Source organism: Pocillopora damicornis, chromosome 9, assembly GCF_964200805.1.
Source record: "Pocillopora damicornis chromosome 9, jaPocDami1.2, whole genome shotgun sequence".
NCBI lineage: Eukaryota > Metazoa > Cnidaria > Anthozoa > Scleractinia > Pocilloporidae > Pocillopora > Pocillopora damicornis.
The window spans coordinates 12,741,331-12,755,259 of NC_142678.1; the positions used below are offsets into that span (position 1 = coordinate 12,741,331).

The 13,929-nt window shown below is 40.2% G+C and overlaps 2 pseudogenes; both read right to left on the reverse strand.

Moving 5' to 3' along the window:
- Window positions 1–2,731: 2,731 nt before the first annotated feature.
- LOC149040179 (uncharacterized) lies at window positions 2,732–5,325 on the reverse strand (annotated as a pseudogene).
- Window positions 5,326–5,330: 5 nt separating this feature from the next.
- Window positions 5,331–7,658, reverse strand: LOC149040180 (uncharacterized; annotated as a pseudogene).
- Between the last annotated feature and the right edge of the window lie 6,271 nt (window positions 7,659–13,929).

Below are 13,929 nucleotides of genomic sequence, written 5' to 3' on the forward strand. Positions count from 1 at the left end.
AGTGTTTGTGTGACCATATAGGGGTGAAACAAAGCATAAGCCCGAAGGAGCTGTTGACCTTAAAGAACCGCTCATCTGTAATATCAGGTTGATTAAACAAAGAAACATTGTAAAGCAACCTTGCTACATGAGCCATCTTGAATAAAACTGTTCAGAACTGACCAGGGCTATGGTTCATACCTTGATTTTGCTTATTTTGATAATTTTTTTTCTTCTAAGGCCTCTGATCACTTTTTATCTCTTCTTGATACTTGCTTTGATATGTTGTGCAATATCTACACTGAGCAGATCTTGAAGTCTGTAACCCTCTTTGGTATATTTGCAAGGAATGTCAAAGGCTTGGAAAAACTTAACAACAGCAACTGCACCAATATTGAAATGAGAAACTGCCTCATACAGTCCTAATTTTAATTTATCAATTCTACCACCCTATTCAAAGAGCCATTTTGATTCTGTTTCTTGCCATGAAGGCACTTCTGCAGCAAGTCCTCCCCACTTAGTCAAACATTCAGGCTTTAGCTTGGCAATAACCATGCCTGATATTCTAGAGAAGTCTTATCCATGCAGTCATGGGGTTTACGCTGTTTACATCCTTGGCTTCCACATGGAGACACAACCATCGTGTGACAAGCAACCCGTCTTTTGCTATTTGTTGCCAAGTTGCAGTGGAAAGATTTCTCAGTTTCAGGTGGAGGCATATAATTGAGTAGAAGTGGCCTGAAATAAGACATTAAGATTGTATTTAAAGGGGAAAATTAAAAAAAACAAAATCTATATAACTAAATTTTAAGAAGAACATAAAAAGTATTGCAAGCCATAAAGTGATAATCTAATCTACAATATCTCTACTCTGATTTATCTATGTTTATTTAATTTTGGTTTTAAATGAAAGTTAAGATTAGCATAGTCAAATGTTTTAAGAAAGCGAGTTCCACAGTTTAGCACCACCTAAGGAAAAGTTTTTTGAGGTATTTGGTTTTTTACCACTTTTCCTTGATTTTCAGGCCGAGGGAACTGACGACAAAGTAAACAAACCCTTCTCCACACTGGCATGATGACATTCAGTGTCAATGTCAGTTACTTTAGTATCCTGAATAACAATCAGCTCTAGGCCACCTTTTCATTAGAAGTTTGATAGATTTCATTAGCATATACTGTTTGAGAAAAGTGTACCACTTATACTTGATCCTTGCTTCTTCCACTGCCTGCTTGCTGTTGGGGTTATAACAGTGAGACAAATTGGCTGTTAAGCTTACTAGGAATGGCTTTAGTTGGTACGGTGTATCTGCCTTAGCAGAATCACAAGCCGTTGTCTAAGAGTTATCATTCAGATGTAAATATATATTTATATCCAGGAGTCTTCCTCTTGGTGTCACCTTTGCAAATTCAGGGATGCCTAACATGTAATAATCTTTCCAATACTCTGAAAGTGGTGACAAATAATGGATGCTCATGGCAATTGCCAACCTAGATAAAAAATCTCCCTAAAGTCAATTCCCTTGAGGAGGTGGGATTTCTTTTCCACTTGGACTTTGAATTACAGACCTGTTTGTTTCAAAAACAGTGTAAGTCAGCATGTAGTTGTTATCAAGGAGAAAGTAATCCAGTGGGGACATTTAAACTCAGGAAAGGCTTGTGCATCAGGAGGTGCTTCTGTCCTCTACAAACCATTAAAACAATAGTTATCTGGCCTCTTTGCTGCTCTTACATCGCCATTATCTGCCTCCTCTTTTTCATCCTCATTGACGATGTTTCTTAGACCAATTTTATCATAATCTGGCTCCTGAATTAGCTTTGTCCTTTTTATTTTTCAAATCCTTTAATGTAGAGTTGAAACCACCATCCAGAATAGAGAAGTTTCTGGCAAAATAATTAGGTGCTCTCTCTCCCTCTCTTATTTCTATCTACATTTATTACGGTATTAACATTGCTGATCCTAGCAATATGCAGGAGACGTGTCATATGAACTTTGTAATAGATCTTGCTCACTGTGAAGTCTCTGTGGCTCGGTGGTAGAGCATCATCCTGAAGTTTGCTAGAGGGCGAACGGCGACACCATCTGACAGCTGGCTCTTCTGAGCATTTAGGAGAACCTCAAAGCCGGATTCATCTTGGTAGAGCTCCAGGACAATAAGGATGATGTCTGCACTGTTCGAGTTGAGGCTCATGAGATCTCCGCAGCTGATTTTGTTACCATTAAGGCAAACAATTGTCGCGAACTGTGGGGCTATGGCTGACTGAACACTGACAGGTGCTGGTATGGGAGATGGCGTTGTTCCTGCTGGCACTGCTTGGAGTGAAGGTGCTGGTTTTCTCCTCTTGATAGTATTAGGAGTGGGTTGTTCTGGCAGTGGGAGTACATCGCAGAAAGAAGCAACGAGTTCTTCATTTCTGCACTTCACTTTAAGGAGTTCGTGGAAAGGATCCACCACTCTGATCACGGCTGGTTTTCTGATGCCCTAGACATTGATTGAAACTTCGTCGCCTGGCAGCAACTTGTTGAAGTTCATGCTGGGTCTCCAATGCTTCATGGTGTGAACGTCAGTCATTGTACATGGGCAAACTCAGTTGATGCTGAGAACTGCATTAAACTGTCGGCTCCAACCATTGAAGGTAACCTTGTTTCTGACTTAAGATGGTGCATAGATACTGTCGACTGTCAAGAAGACCTTCGCATTTTTTCCCGATTTCATAAGCCATAGTGCCTTTTTTCATTTTCCCCTACCTGAAGTTACGCATGCTCTCTTTCTCTTTCTAGCTTACTTGCATTTTTCTGTGCAACGTTTTTCAATGGGCGCAATTCCGTACTGAGCGCTGAATCTGAAGTTCTTATCTTCCTGAAGTTCTTTAGCTTTGATTCCTCATGGGGACTCAGAATTTTTTTTCTTTGTTCCAACACCCGTAATGAGACATGCTTGCAGGTGGGACTTAAATCTTGTCTTGTCAACAAATATTTGCAATAAAGCTTTATGAAAACAACTCAAACCCTGCTAAAATAGCAATTCTGTGCATATTTTGCAAAATTAACAATTAGTGACTGGTAATGACTAAAGGAAAGACTTGTGATTAAAGGTAATCAAGGTTATTCTGCTACAATAATAATACTGATAAAACTAAAAGGTTTGGTATAACACTAGTATCCTAATGTTCAAAAGCGTTTTACAGCGCCAGTGAAAATCTTAAAAAACTCAGAATAAGAATCAGTCTAAAAGTAATAACAAAAGGTTTTTTAAGTCTGTTTTTTAAATAAAACTCCACATCTTAAACTCACACATCTTAGAGGATGTTTCACAGAGGTACCACCATTAATAGAAACATATTACATAAGATCAGACAGGTTCATGTAAGATTGTAACCATAGGAGAGGCTCACCAGTCATACCAAAAAATGAGAGAGTAGAATGTCATAATAAACAGTATCAAAAACAGGAGATAAATTATCTCTTTTCTCAAGCAATTCTTTGACCTTGTCCAAGTTATGAGCCCAGCACAAAGATTTTTCTTCATTCAGCTGATCAATAAGCCTAGAGGTAAATCTATATTGATCTTTGTTGGCTTTCCATCAAAGCTGAGGAAGCTTTTTGAACTTTAACTTTTTTATCTCACAAATATGGGAATCGGCAGTGTTGGAATTTGCCCCCTTATGATCAGATAATTAATAATTTAGCATTTGGTTCATCAAATCAAGGACTCTATGGCCATGGCTACATCTACAAGATTTGTCTTGATTATTCAATAGAACGGTGAGAGCTTTGACTCTGCCATCTCCTTCCAATAACTCATGACATACCCTTCAATGATCAGTTGATTATTAGCTTAAAATGCATTAGCCAGAGTACTAAAACTTAAAGCTTATTAGTAAACCATATGCGACAAACACAAGATTAATGTTGAAGACAACTTTTATGGAAATCAGTGATAGAGTATCAGAGAATAGTGGTCATTTATATTACTCATCTGTGAGTAGTGAGACGCCGCAGTCTGTACATCTTCCTGTGAACACCCAGTTCACTTTGGTACCTCTCATTCTTGCGTCCATTTCCTACAGCAAACTTAAGCTGGGCACCAACATTCAATGGATTCAATGGCAAACTTTTGAAAGTTATGTTGATCCCTGTGGAATAGGGGAAAACAAATAAAAAAAAGATTAATCTCACGCAATAAAGACAACCAAATACAGTTCGTGGGCCGTCGATGGGCGGCTACATTTATTTTCCATTTGGGAGAAATACAACTGCCCAAATAATGGCCCAAATGGAGAGGGAGTAAAACAAATATATTATATAGAGAGGAAACTAAAACGAGTATCTGTCACTAGTAATCCTGAGTGTTCTGGTAGTATGGATTGGCATACTGATAAGTTATAAAAGCAGTCTTAGCTATTCTCTGAGGAAACTGGAGTAGCACATTTAGGGGGGAACGAACATACATTTTGTAACATTCTGATTTCCAGCGTCCGAGCATTTGAATCTCATAATCTTTAAGTCCAGCCAGAGACGCAGAGGTGGCTCCACCGATCCTAAAACTGTGCCCGCTGTAGGCGGTAGGATCAATGCCAACTAGTCGCAACAAATGAGACACAAATGTTACTAGGTGTTGACGAGTTAAGACTTGCTGATGCTCGAGCAGGAACAGTGGTGAATCTTTGGGCATTTGTGGCCGACTTTGTTGAAGAGCGACATTAGACTTCATTGCACAGGCTGGGCAGACGACATGGTTTGTATGCGACATATACAACGTTACCCCTTCGCTGTTGGTCTATTTTAGACTGTTTAAGTCGCACCGTCCAGTAGTGCTCCCCGGTCGGAAACTGGTGAGAATTGACGTCACTGAGTGTGAGATGCCAAGAGGGGTCGAAGGGTTCGGTGCCGTTTACAGTAAACTCGCTTGCTCGTAAGAGTGAGAAATGGCCACAGGTGATTGCTGACCAGAAGACGATATCGTTACTAGAGAGAAAATTCACAAAAGGATGGATCTTGCATAAGAGATCAAAGGTGATAGGCATTTTTCGCTTTGGTGAAGTGAAATGTTTCCGTTCGATACCAAGCAGAGTTTGTTTTAGCCGTAGACCAGGAAGCAGTGGATTGCAATAGCCATTAGCAACATGAAGAGAGCGAATACCGGCCAGGTAAACACTAATGGATTGAGGTTTTATGCGTGCTGCAAGATGCATAACAAACAGGATGAGCGTGTCCTCTGATGCCGGCAAGGGGCTCAGGCTGTACCTGTCACAGAAGCTGAGAAACTGTCGTTGAGCTGCAGTGTAGGTTTGATGAGTAGAGTCCGCGAGGCCAGAGCGAAAGTACTCCTGAGCATTTACTTGAAGTTGGTCAAAGGAACACGTGGTACAAACGTGGGATGTTCGCTGGCTGCTGGGCAGAGGTGGTGGAACTTGGACACCTGTAAACGAGAAAGACAGTCAGCAAAACAGTTTGATACACCAGGGATGTGAATCGCACGTAGTAGAATGTTGTAGTAAGCGCAAACATAGAACAAATAACGCAGCATAGACATGATATGTTTACAACGACTTGTCCCAGACGAAAGAATGTGTACAACCGACTGATTGTCGCAATGAAACATCACATTCCAAGAGGCCAGTGAAGGGGCCCAGGATGATACCGCTGCAGTAATTGCATAAAGTTCCTTGAAGGTGATGGATCTGGAGAGGGGAATGCAGTGAGCGGAAAACGAACAGGAAAACCATTCGCCAGCGAAGTATGCTCCAAAGGCTGCATGGCTGGCGTCAGTAAAAAGTTCCAAGGAAGAATTGGGTAGCCATGTGTCTTGATAAAAGAAGCTACAGCCATTCCACAAGGTAAGAAAGGTTTGCCACCAGTGAATGTCCTTACGGAATGCAACGGTGAGAGGGATACGATGTGAAGGGTGGCTAGCTTTGCTGAGTAGATCGATCATGCGACGAACGAAAGTTCTTCCAGGGCGACATACAGACGAAATGAAGTTAAGCTTTCCAATCAACGATTGTAGTTGATGCTTCCTACAGTGTTTACGTGATGACCACTTGACCAACATATGCAATACTTCGGCTAGTCTGGTTTGATCAATTCTTGCTTCCTGAGCGGGAGAATCTAATTCAATTCCGAGAAGAATCAAGTTTGTTGTCGGCATGACTGTCTTTGCGGGGTTCGTAGTGAAGCTGAGATGCTCACATGTTCTCAACATAAGATTGAGCAAGGTCCGGCAATGTGGATTCGGGGAAGGTGGTCCACAAGTCCAGAAGTCGTCAAGATAGTTCCAAATGGGGGAGGCTCCCCTAGACGACATGACAAACTTGAGGCCCTCGATGAATTTTAGAAAAAGGGCTGGCGAACTTCGAGGACCAAAGGGAAGGAAGGTGTCTATAAAATAACCGGGCACAACAGTACCATCGATCTCCACAGGCCAGGTAGATCCAAGAAGTTCCCAGTCCTGTGTGGTAACCAGAATGTGTCGAAATGCATCAGAGAGATCCAGTTTACTCATTAGAGCACCAGTTCTAAATTACTTGAGTAGTGTGATTGCGCAGTCGAGCGAATTGTAAGTGCATGTAAACAAATCCTTGGGGATACCGTCATTAACTGAAAGGCCAGCGGGCCACGATAAATCATGTATTATATGCCACTTGACAGGCGCTGAGTGCTTCTTAGGAATCGCACCCAAAGGTGAACCAGTGAACCACTTGTCGAATTTCCATGAGTCAGGTGCGCTCGCTCTGGAGAACTGGGAGCTGGTGCCCGCAGGTTTTGCCACTTCTTGAGGCTCCTCCTGCGCGAGAAAGGGACAATCCCGAACAAGATGATCGAAGGACTTGCAATGTGTACACTGCTTTGGGTGGGCGCAGAGAGCGGAGGCGTCAAGGATGGTGGTGTAAAGTGTGGTGTCTAAGACATCGAGATGGATATCTTTGCGCGAGGCCGCCCGTGTGCGAGTCTGTACATCGAACATGTACACGCAAGGCCAACGAAATTTGCGGTTGGCGAGTTCAATTTGTTCTCGATACGCTGCCAGCTCCAAATAGTGCTCTAGTCGTGCTGAAACAATTTCCATTTCGTATTTGGTCCACACTTGGAGCCATAAATCGAAGGAATCGATGAGGCGCTTGTGTTGTGGCCTGGAGATAGCGATCAGGTCACCGGAAAGTGAGTGCAACATCCCTTCGTCGCTCGGGCTTGATCGCAAAACACTTAGGGCAGATAAAACGTCAGAGAAATCCACGTACTCACCATTTACGGCAGCTGGGGCGAATTTCTCAGGTAAATGATGGGGTTTGGAGGCACTGCTAACGGACCGCAAGTTATCAGGACCACTTGGATGACTAGCCTTGTTAACTGGTTTGGGGGCGTTCCCAACGGAGATTTCCTCCATGCGCTTCTTCATCGTTGTCTGCTCTTTTGCGAGGCCTTCCAGCTGCAGAGACAGGTTTCGCATGGCTTCAAGAAGGTGCCGCGACTGATCCTGCTCCTGTGTCCCGTTGAAGGGCTGAGTAGTGGAATCAACTTGACATGGTGGCGATGTCGCGTGCTCTGATAATTCTTGTGCTGCATTACTTTCCTGGGTTAAGGACGGTCCAGCGCAGTACTTGCCTGGAAAACCGAAGGTATGATCCTTCTTCGGCGTTTTGCAACCAGGGCAGAGCAAAGAGCGTTTGGGTTTGCCCATAATAGCGAAGAAATTACAAAACAAAACTACGGAGCGATAATGTGAACAGAACGAACGATCAAACAAACACGTGCCGAGATATGAAACGCGATCCTATTTACAATTCACGCTAACTATTAACTTCTACTAACCTATTAATACCACAAAGAGGAAAAGGATCCTGTTTAGTTATTAATGACAGCTGAGAATGGAAATAAACTGACTGTCAATAGGAAGACAAACATTTTAAATCACCTTCATAAAAAACCTAAGAGAAGTATAATATCCAAGTAACTTAATTGTTTGAAAATCTAAAACTGACATAACTTTTCTTCGTTTTCTTTCTTTTGTTTCTTTCTTTGCTTTTTTAAATATATGTCTTTGTAATTGTTTAAGAAAGAAGTGATTCAGTAACAAAAATCTAGTTGTCATGGCTGCTGGTTTTGTTGCCACAGTTTCCAAGGTCCATGGGGGATCTCTACTGTCATTCAAAGCCAAAACACTGGCAAATGCTTTAACTCTTACTCAGACTGTTAGTCCTATCCAGGTCAAAGGTTACAGCAAAACAGCAGATAATTTGTAAAACTCAACATCATCACTGCACTCGAAACATTATATCCATCTGATCACCCACCGATTGCATCTTCCCACGACTTGGGGCTCAGGTCTGGTCCAATTTAGTCCTCTCTACTTAGTGCTCTACAAGAACATGACTTTCTTTTTCACTTAAAATTTATTTTGGCTCTTTCTCTTAGCGGCAGTCTTTTGTATATAATGGAAGAAATTTGGCTTCAAAAATATTTACATGCTTGAAATCTCTCTATGCCAATATTTTAGGAACGTCAGTGAAAGAAGTCTTTAAACCAGTTTTAGTTCCTTATGCCTTAAAGAGCTTCAGTTAACTATCAGATATGTTCCTTTGACGAGGAGCTCTAACACTGACTTGATGCCTTAAAGAGCACCTTTCCTCTGTGCTAAACCTTAGGGATTGACACTGTTCTTGATTAAGGTTTCTGTTGTCTGGAAAATTTCACTGGGAAAACATCTCACCCTGTTTTCTCTCAGAATCTTATGGTGCCTGAAGTTGAACATCTTTGGTTATCCTCTTGCTGTCTTGTGTTGTTTTTATACTCTTTGCAGCCTGCGTCAGTCACTTTGTGACCTGAGTTAAGACTTTTTTTTTAGAGCAACTTAGTCTTTATTGCTTCAAGGTTTTCCCTACAATTTTTCCTGTGGGAGTCCCTTGGACTCCTTCAACCTAAGGTTTAGGTTCCAGAAGGAAAAAGTGGGGGTGACCCCCAGGGTCCTATGGTTAGCATAATTTTAAATTCCAGGAGAACAATCTAAACTTTTGGCACGTAATTAATTTCATATTGTACGGTAATATAGAGGCAGCCAAGAATAAATAAAAATATCTTTAATTCAATAAATTTCTTTTATGTTTTCTCATTAAAAAAGAAACAAAGTACTAGAGGTATTTCTCACTGATTCATAAACTCGGTCAGAAAGATATAAGCTACAGTAGAATGAAGTTATGCTACTAAAAATAAGTTGAAGTTTGGTCTAGTTGCCTCTTTAGCCTTACCAGTAGCATCTCTTGCCAAAACAGGGTGTAAGGCTCAGGAAACAATTTAGTAACTTCAAAACTTTTCACTTTTGCCTAGTTTTTATGACACTAAATGCTCTTACTCTAGTTATAAAATCAATATCTTCAAAATGGGGTCCAACTAGTCTTACCATCATCATTCTATTGAGCCGTTCAGGATTAAGTCTGTTTCTCAGCTTGCTTTGAATTGAATTTTGGACAGAAAAACCTCGCTCACAAGGAGCACTTGATAGTGGGATTACACGACTGATCAAAGCTAGTTGCACAAAATCAGGGGGAACATGTTTATACCCTTGGATGAAAGTGTTTGTGAACTGTTCAAAGATCATAGCTCTGTAACTGCGTACTAGATGCTTGAACTGAAGAAATTGGTTTTTACACCTATCAGGGTCAAGAGCAGTTTCGAAGTGATGACAGAGTTTGTTGAATTGTTGGATGCCATGGTTTCCTAACTCCCTTACATCATCAGGCAGTCTTCTAGGGTTGAAGATGACGTCAAAACACTCCAGAAGCTCAAAGTCATCTTCTGGAAACCTGTAGCGTAGGTTGTTGATAAGCTGGTTCAGGTATGTCCTTCGTACCGAGTTGAACCTGGTTCTGAGGTTGTTATTGTCAGCAATTTCCACTTCCCTGTGCCTGGAACATGACCCAGGTCTGCCAACACTCTGTTTACTGTGGGAGATCCATCAATCATCTCTTGAATTGTCTCAACAATTGGAGAGACACTGTGTTTAATGACAGACAAATTGGCAATATCCTTCCGATAGATCCAATTATTATGGTTTCAAGCAGTTCGGTTTATTGAAAATGAACCTAATACGGCTTATTTGAGATAATTTCGACATGCAAGACGATACCACAGTAGAAATATGATTAGCAAAAGATAGCATGGTATCAAAAATTAATCCAAGCTCTAACTGCTTGAGCCGGGTTAATGTCTTTTCCTATTAGCGGTAATTTAATGTCCAGTAATTTCGAAGACATTCTTCAGCTGCTAAAAACCATTAGTTTCATCTTGTCTGGATAGAGCATTAAACAATCGTCAAAAAACCAATTGCGAATCCATTGCTAGTGAGAATTATCACTTACAGTGATCCAAGCAGAGTCGTTCACAGTAAATGACAATAGGAGCTTGATGTCATCCACGTAGCAAGGAGCTGAACAATTTTGAAAAACATTTGGTAGATTGTCTAAATAAAATAAATAAACCTAACGATTAAAAAGCTTATCATAAATTTGTATTTGCAAATCTTGCCCTACGAAATTACTGTCTGTAAGATAAGATAATAAGATAAGATACTTTATTAACCACCATTGCAGCCATAGGCTGAATTACGGGATATTTAGAAATACTGATGATAACAAAAGAGAGAATAAGAAAAATTATCTACATCTTACAGACATGGCTAAAAATAAAACTGTTCTTCAAACGCTCGGTTTTACATAGGGGAAGAGTGAAATCACTTTTGCGTCTCAGTGCATATTTACAACTCTTCCTTTGGGGGAGGAGGCTATGGAGATTGTGGGTGGGGTTACAGACGATCTCGTCAAACAGATCGATTGAAATCTTTTCTCTCCTCTCATGAAGTTTCGGTTGGCCAACTGTTTCTAGTGCTACACTATTTGAAAGGTCAGGATAGATGATTCTGAATGCCCTTCTTTGGATCCGTTCCAAATCTTACTGATGTAGTTTGGTAGAGAACGATGGAATACAGGACTTGTGTATTCCAGGACGGGCCTAATACATGTCACATAGAATAGCACCAGTTCACTTGGTGCCACTCCAGATCTCTTGCGTTGACGTAAAAAGTAGAGACGAGAAGAACATTTTCTAATTAGTTCAGAGGTGTGCATGTTCCACTTTAAATCATGGCTAATGGTCACGCCTAGCAATTTGGCACTGTTGACTAATTCAAGGGGTTTGCCATTTAGAACTAGTGGTTCGAATTTGTGGTTGCTGTTGGAAAAACCAATTCGAAGTTCTTTGCACTTGGCCTCATTCAGTTGGAACCCATCGAGACTCGCTTGTCTCGAAAGGTCATCCACAGCTTCTTGGAGTTTGCTCTTATTACCCTTTGTAACTATTTCGGAACAAGATGTATCATCCACGTATTTCCACATGTCAACTGGTGTGTCCAAGTCATTAATCATGACAAGAAATAACTTGGGGCCCAGTTTTGTTCCCTGGGGGACACCAGATGGCACAGAGCGCCATTCAGAGTGACAATCCTGAGCAAGTTTAACTCTTTGTTTCCGGTCCATCAAGAAGTCAACAATCCAACCTTTGACTTAACTTAGAATATCATATTTTGTTAGTTTTTGAACAAGAACACTGAGATCGATAAGGTCAAAAGCCTTACGGAAATCGAGTAGGACTACTCTTGCCGTGGCACCATTTCCGTCGGTGTTAACAAGCCAATTATGCGTCATATTGACCAAGGCATGTGTAGTAGACGTCTGATAATATTATAACCATTAATTGCTATTACGGAGTCCGGGATATGTTGTCGCAGCCAAGACTCCGTAATGCAAACAAGGTCGTAATTAGCATTTTGAACAACGTGGCTTACTTCATCAATTTTAGGTGCGAGCGACATCACGTTTGATAGAAACAGCGATGGTACAAAGTTTCTTGCTTGTGGTTCTGGTACACTTGTGAATTGGAGTTTGGTGGTGATGGAGATACAATTCGACGGGTCGTGGCCACATGAGTTAATTTTCGCTTTGCTGTGGTCCTTTGGTCTCGGGTTGACTTGTGTGATCTTGTAAGTACGATTCGCTTCTTTGGTTTTTGTCGATCTCCCAGCTCTCTTTCCACGATAACGTGACCACAAATTCTTAGCTAAATTGTTTAGCAGAGGTCTTATGCAAGGCTGAGCCATTTGATGGAGTTTTAAACTACTAAAAAGATGAAAATATAAGGAGCACTTCAAAGTGCAGCCATACGTGGCACATACAGATTAGTCTTCCCTTCTTCTGTAAATAATCTTATTTAATGCTTGCATTTAAAAACTGATATAAAATACTTAAAAAAGCAAGATATTGATTATAAAATTGTTAATGATATAATATGTAGTAAAATGCTGAAATCCCAAATCAATTTATGCTATATTTCAATAATTTTTAGAAAGCACTTCTAAACACTCTTAACTGAAACATTTGGAATTCCTAGTTACTGGTATGCTTCACTAAATAATGAAGTCTTGATGTCTTTCATAAACTTTAAGGTGTTAGTTTCGTCTGATATTCTATGGTAATTTTTCCAGAACGTGGGTGCAGCCACGGAAAAGGCTCTGTCTCCCGACATCTTTTTCAACTTGAAGGAAGGTTGAACCAAGAAAAACTCGTTTGACCTCAAGAGTTATGGGAATTTTTTCTTTACTGAAATCAAATTCATGATATGGGTAGGTGCCAGTCCATGAATGGCCTTGAATATCACTAGCAATATCTTGAACCTCATCCTGAATCTCACTGGTAGCCAATGTAGCTCTTGTAATACTATCGTGATGTGACAATAATGAGAAGAGCTGCTAATAAGTCATAATTGTTTTTTAGTGTTTACACAAGCAAATCATAGTTGTCTTTGGTTGCCGTTATCCTTTCTACCCTCAAATATTTAAACAAAGATTTGAATTAGGGCCACTTAAGTGGATTTCACAAAAACCAGGGTAACTCCAAACGTGATACTGACTTGACAAGCGTTGCTGTTGACTCTTTTCTTCTAACTTTGTTTTGATCTGCCTGGCTGAGAGTTCCCTATCCATGAGGTAGTAAGTGTTCCTCCACATCACAATAAGCTTAATCATTCTGAGAATTGTGAGTGCACAAGTGGACAGTTTAATTGGGGTGGCAGCTTAAAATTTTGCTGAGGTAAGGGTCATCTGGATTATTGCAAATGCCTGTATTTTTTGATACTTTAAAGCCAATATCTTGATAGGTAATTTGAACTTAAGCATTTTCAAATTCTCCTTGTGGATCTCTGAATATCCTCCATCCTCATTAGACGTCTCAAGCTGTGCTGCCAATCCCAATCTTTAATCTTCCTTTTTTAGTTCTCTTATAGGCTTATAGGCTCCTCTTCCTGCAGCCTAGAACTTCTCTCTTTCCTTTTTTGACTTCCAACTCCAACATGCGAGGGCAACTTTGCTCTGCTACCAGTTGTTACAGATGTTATCATTGGTACATTTTATTGAATGAATCATACATACATACATACATACGTCTATTGCAACTCCTAAGCTGGGTTTCTCAGTTACAAAGCCTACATTAAAATTATTGTAATATTATAGTAACATTTTATTGGCCTAAAAATATACATAAGTGAAAACTAAGGCTAGTACAATATAAATACAAAAGGCCAGTACACCTTGAAAACACTAGAGAAATAAAACAAAAATTAGGCAAGGTCTAATTTATTTAGGTCACCGAGAAAGCAAACTTTAACATTAACTTAGCAGCTGCTTTATTTACAACAATGTGATGATAATTTGAGATTATGCACAAGTGTCACAAATCAGTTCTAAACGGAACGTTAATTTTCCTTGAAACTCACTAATATGAATTTAATACCACATGAATTATGATCAAACATTATCAGACCGTTTAGAAAATAGCATTATTATACCATGAAAATATATGTTTTGCGATATATAAATTCATGGGCAATGAGTAGTTAGTGAAATCCTT